The 6,046-nt window shown below is 44.9% G+C and overlaps 1 non-coding gene across 1 annotated transcript; it reads left to right on the top strand.

Annotated features, from left to right (window-relative positions):
- Positions 1-261: 261 nt before the first annotated feature.
- Positions 262-402, top strand: LOC119866292. The gene has a single exon (XR_005379612.1). It is a non-coding gene; the product is annotated as a U4 spliceosomal RNA (small nuclear RNA).
- The last annotated feature ends 5,644 nt before the right edge of the window (positions 403-6,046 follow it).

The raw sequence follows: 6,046 nt of genomic DNA, 5'->3' as shown, positions 1-6,046 counted from the left end.
AACTAACCTGGCCGTCTCTGTGATGTCATGAAGATTTGCATAATATTACCCAGCATTCGCAGCGGATGCACTCCCGTTTCCAAAATCTGAATGTTCGACACGAGATGATCGAACAACAGGAAGCCTCCCGTGCAGACAGACCTCGAATGTAATTGCTGGAAGCAGAACGCGTCATATCCACGAACTCGCCGGCAGTCGCTCACCCTCAGTGAAAAGGCCGTTGTCATCCGTGGGGGAGCAGGGTGCGTGCTCACGTTCCCCAGCTTTGCGCAGTGGCAGTATCGTAGCCAATGAGGTTTATCCGAGGCGCGATTATTGCTAATTGAAAACTTTTCCCAATACCCCGCCATGACGACTTGAAATATAGTCGGCATTGGCAATTTTTGACAGTCTCTACGGAGACTGAATATTTTTGTCTGAAAAGAAAGCTTGGAAGCTTTAGGCGTTGAGAATGAACTAGGTAGTTTGGTGGCTTTTTCGCCTTTTGCTTTTCCTTCTGGCTGTGTTTGCGCCGGGAAAGTTCAGCTTATTTGGCTACACATCGTGCGGACTGTCAACGCAGAATAAAGAAGTAAGTTGGCTATTTTGTTGTTGATTTGAGATGAACAATACCATTGTGAAGCTGTGATTTGCGAGAAAGTGGGAGAATGTGCAATTCTCTTACCCATTTTTTTTTTTTAAGATTTTTATTTATTTATTCATGAGTGAGAGAGGCAGAGACAGGCAAAGGGAGTAGCAAGATCCATACGGGGAGCCTGACGTGGGACTCGATCCTGGATCTCCAGGATCACGCCCCGGGCTGAAGGCGGCGCTAAACTTCTGAGCCACCCGGGCTGCCCCCCCCCCCGCCTTTTTTTTTTTTTTTTTTTTTTAAGATTTCATTTATTCACGAGAGGCAGAGGGAGAACCAGGCTCTCCGCAAGGAGCCCCATGCGGGACTCGATCCGGGGTCCCAGACCCTGAGATTACACCCTGAGAGACACTCAACCGCTGAGCTACCCAGGCAATCCCTACCCAAACACTTTTTAAAGCATTTGGGGAAAATGGACACGATACACTTACTCATCCTGTTCTGAAAGATTTGCAAAAAATAGGAGAATGCGCAATTCTCTTATCCAAATGCTTTTTAAAGCAATCCGGGAAAATGGACCTAGCACACTTACTCAGGTTCCATTGTGGAGTTCCAGGAGCTGTTCTTGAAACCAAGTCACCTCACCTCCAGTGGTGTGCTGGATTCCACTACCCCAGCTGCCTGGAGGGAGGCCAGGGGTGTCCCGGGACAGAAGCCTCCGAGAGGCCTACCCTTGTGCATAGCAGATCCAGCTGGACACGCGTGGGCCAACACCCATCAAACACTTCTCTGGTCTGTAAGCAAAAGGATGTGGTTAAGGGCGAAGGTAGTGAAAGGGCATCTGTTGGTTCCGGGCGGCCCTGGGGAAAACTGCCCCAGCAGTAAATTAGACGCAGTCCTGCTCCCTGGAGCTCAGTCTTGAGACAGACCATAAATAAGTAAATGAAGAGATAAGCTAGGAAAATTACAGATTATTTCAGTGCTCTGAAGAAAATAAGCAGGAAAATGTGATGGAGCCATTCAGAACACCAGGCAAATTCCGACAGCCACTATTGAGCACTTACCATATGCCAGACTACACAAAAAGTGCATAATATGCTTCATTTCATTTAATTCTCACAGAAACCGTTCTCCCATTCCATTTTTTTAAAGATTTTATTTAGGGATCCCTGGGTGGCGCAGTGGTTTGGCACCTGCCTTTGGCCAAGGGCGCGATCCTGGAGATCCGGGATCGAATCCCACGTCGGGCTCCCAGTGCATGGAGCCTGCTTCTCCTTCTGCCTGTGTCTCTGCCTCTCTGTCTCTCTCTGTGTGACTATCATGAATAAATAAATAAAATCTTAAAAAAAATAAAGATTTTATTTATTTATTCATGACAGATAGAGAGGGAGAGGCAGAGACACAGGCAGAGGGAGAAGCAGGCCCCATGAAGGGAACCCGATGTGGGACTCCAACCCGGGTCTCCAGGATCACACCCTGGGCCGAAGATGGCGCCAAACCGCTGGGCCTGTGGGGCTGCCCTCCCATTCCAATTTTTTTTTTTTTTTTAAGATTTTATTTATTGGGATCCCTGGGTGGCGCAGCGGTTTAGTGCCTGTCTTTGGCCCAGGGCCCGATCCTGGAGACCTGGGATCGGATCCCACATCAGGCTCCCGGTGCATGGAGCCTGCTTCTCCCTCTGCCTCTGTCTCTGCCTCTCTCTCTCTCTCTGTGACTATCACAAATAAATAAAAATTAAAAAAAAAAGATTTTATTTATTTATTCACAGTAGACAGAGAGAGAGGCAGAGACACAGGCAGAGCGAGAAGCAGGCTCCACGCAGGGAGCCCAACAGGGGACTCCATCCCAGGTCTCCAGGATCACACCCTGGGCCAAAGGCAGGCGCCAAACCGCTGCGCCACCCAGGGATTTCCCCCCATTCCATTTAAAAAATAATAATAATAACTCTATTGGGTTATAATTGACATTCAATAAACTACACATATTTAAAGCACCCAATTTTCTAAGTTTTGAAACTTGTGCACTCATGACACCATTACTGTGATCCAGATAGTGAACACATTCATCGCTCCTCCAAAATTTCATGTTCCTTTGTAAACTATCCCCACCTCCCATCTCTCCCCCCACTCTCTTCTGTCACTAGACTTTGTATTTTCCAGAGTTCTATATAAATGGAATCATAGGGTATGTGATTTTTTTTTTTAAGGTTTATTTATTTCTTCATGAGAGACACAGCAGAGGGAAAAGCAGGCTCCCAGGGAGCCTGATGAGGGACTTGATCCTGGGAAGGAGGGGGAATCGCCCTGAGCTGAAGGCAGACACTCAACCGCTGAGCCACCCAAGCGTCCCAGGGTATGTGATTTTTTGAGATTAACTTTTTTCACCAAATATAACATCCTTGAGGTCCATCCAGGTTGTTGCATGTATCAATATTTTGTTCATTCCTTTCTCTCATTGAGTAGTATTCTGTTTATGGAAGTACCAGAGTGTTCAACCATTCACCCACTGAAGGACATGTGGGTTGCTTCCAGTACTTTACTGTCACCAGTAAAGCTCCTAAGAACATTTGTGTACAAGTTCCATGTGAGCAAGGGCCCCTGGCTGGCTCAGTCAGTAGAGCATGTGACTCTTGATCTTGGGGTCATGAGTTCAAGCCCCAAACTGGGCATAGAGCTTACTAAAGAAGAAGAAAAAATAAAAAACAATTCCAAGTTTTGTGTGAGCATAAAGTTTTGATTATCTGGGCCATATGGGAAATAACATGTTTAGTTTTGTAACAAATTGCCAGATTATTTGGCAGAGTGGCTGCATCATTTTACTTTCCATGTGTGGTCTTTTAAAATCTAGACAAAGTCTGTCTGCCTTTTTTCTTTCCTTCATTATACTGATATATTTTTTTTGAAAAGCCCAAGACAGATATCTTGTAGAAGTTCCACATTCTGACTTCATCTGATCCTATCCCCGGGAGGTGTTGATTAACATATTCCTTTATCACCATATATTTCCTGTAACCAAGACTTCCTGGCTTGATTAGATTCAAGAGAAGTTGAAGGGTGATTCTGTGAACTTTGTACCACATCTTCCACTGTCTGTGATGCTGAATTTAATCGCCTGGTTAAGACAGTAACTGCTCTGTCTCTACTGTAAAAGTCATCAGTAATCTGTGGAATGAACACTTGCCCTAGGAACCATTTGATACTAAAAGCCCTTTGCTTTCCATGACCACCTTCTTAAACTACTTCCTGATCAGTCATCACATCTGGCTGAGTAAGATAAATTAATGTCACTCCTTCTCTGGAACCCAGAATAGGGGTTGGGGGATGTCCTGCATTCAGGACCTGTGGTCGCAGGAAGTTGATAAGAGTCCCCTGATAAGCTAATGTATCAGAACTGAGCGAACATGATGGAAAAAAGAGGGGGGTGAAAATTGCTTAAAGGAGGATCCTGGGAAGCAAAATGGGGGGCATCCTAGAGACTCCACATTGATTAAGAACTTCAAGAGGAGGGATCCCTGGGTGGCTCAGCGGTTTAGTGCCTGCCTTTGGCCCAGGGCCTGATCCTGGGGTCCCGGATCCATCCAGTCCTGCATCAGGCTCCCCGCGTGCAGGCTGCTTCTCCCTCTCCCTATGTCTCTTCCTCTCTCTGTGTGTCTCTCATGAATAAATGAATAAAATCTTGAAAAAAACTTCAAGAGGAGCCAGAAGTGCTACCCAGAGGCTGAAATTTCAATATAAATATCCTTTTTTAAAAGATTATTTATTTATTCATGAGAGACACAGAGAGAGGCAGAAACACAGGCAGAGGGAGAAGCAGGCTCCCTGTGGGGGAGCCCGATGTGGGACTTGATCCCAGAACCCCTGGATCACACCCTGAGCCAAAGGCAGAGGCTCAACCGCTGAGCTACCCAGGTGTCCCAATATAAATATCCTTGGTGGGGGCCTGCCTGGGTGGCTCAGTTGGTTGAGTGTCTGCCTTCACCTGGGTCATGGTCCTACTCAGGGAGGAAGCCTGCTCCTCCCTCTGCCTCTGCCTGCTACTCCCCCTGCTTATGCTCTCTCTGTCAAATGAATGGATAAAATCTTTTAAAAATAAATAGATAAATAAATAAATACCCTTGATAATGTGGTTTAGAAATTCACCCCAACCATTTCTTTCCACCTTCGCTGATTGCCAAGATGGCTAATCAGGGTATTGAACCGGGTCTGGAGGAAACTAGATAGTGCTTCCCTGGCAAATTCTGTATTGATCAGAATGTCAGCTGATGCTCTGGTAAATACTGACCCATATGATGTGATGTACATGCGTGTGTGTGTGTGTGTGAGTGATTTCCTTAGAAATTATAACAGCAAGTAAGTAAAATGGTGACTAATTTGTGGGCAAACACAAGAAAGAAAAGCATGAAAAGAAAATTTAAATAAATAAATAAATAAGGACACCTGGGTGGCTCAGTGGTTGAATGTCTGCTTTCAGTTCAGGTCGATATCCGGAGGTCCTGGGATCAAGTCCCACATCCAGCTCTCCCGCCCCACCCTACCCCCAACCCCGGGGAGCCTGCTTCTCCCTCTGCCCATGTCTCTGCCTCTCTCTCTGTCTCTCATAAATAAATAAATAAAACCTTAGAAAGAAAGAAAGAAAGAAAGAAAGAAAGAAAGAAAGAAAGAAAGAAAGAAAGAAAGAAAGACCACAGAAGAGATGAACAAATAGCTTAAGGAAAACAAAATAATGTTTTTATTTTTTAAAAGGGAAAAGTTTTAGAATATCCATATGATATTTTGCTCTCAAGTCTACTGGAATCTTCTTTTGGCTGGATAATTTGAGTTGTGATGACTTTTTTTTTTTAATTGGAGTAAAATATGATGTAAAACAGTAAAAAATAGGGATGACACCTGTGTGGCTCAGTGGTTGAGTGTCTGCCTTCGGCCCAGGGCATGATCCTGGAGTCCCGGGATCGAGTCCCACATTGGGCTACCTGCATGGAGCCTGCTTCTCCCTCTGTGTCTCTGCCTCTGTGTGTGTGTGTCTCATGAATAAATAAATAAAATCTTTAAAAAAAAACCCATAAAATTAGCTGTTTGAAGGCGAATCTGTGTGATTTTAACATATTGTTTTCTGGGACGCCTGGGTGGCTGAGTGGTTGGGCGTCTGCCTTTGGCTCACGGTGTGACCCTGGGGACCCGGGATTGAGTCCCACATCAGGCTTCCTGCAGGGAGCCTGCTTCTCCCTTTGCATATGTCTCTGCCTCTTTCTTTCTGTGTCTTTCATGAATAAATAAATGAAATCTTAAAAAAAATAAAAATAACATATTGTTTTCTATTTCACCACTTAATTTTTCTGATTATAAAATCACTGCATGTAATTTTGCATATAATATCCAAGCATTATATATATGAAAAGACTGTCAAAGATCCCCCCCACCATAAGCCCACTTTCACTACTAGAGGAGAAAGCCACAGGTAGGTGAGACTATTCTTCCA

This window comes from Canis lupus, chromosome 26 (assembly GCF_011100685.1).
Source record: "Canis lupus familiaris isolate Mischka breed German Shepherd chromosome 26, alternate assembly UU_Cfam_GSD_1.0, whole genome shotgun sequence".
NCBI lineage: Eukaryota > Metazoa > Chordata > Mammalia > Carnivora > Canidae > Canis > Canis lupus.
This window is presented reverse-complemented; position numbering and strand designations above follow the sequence as displayed.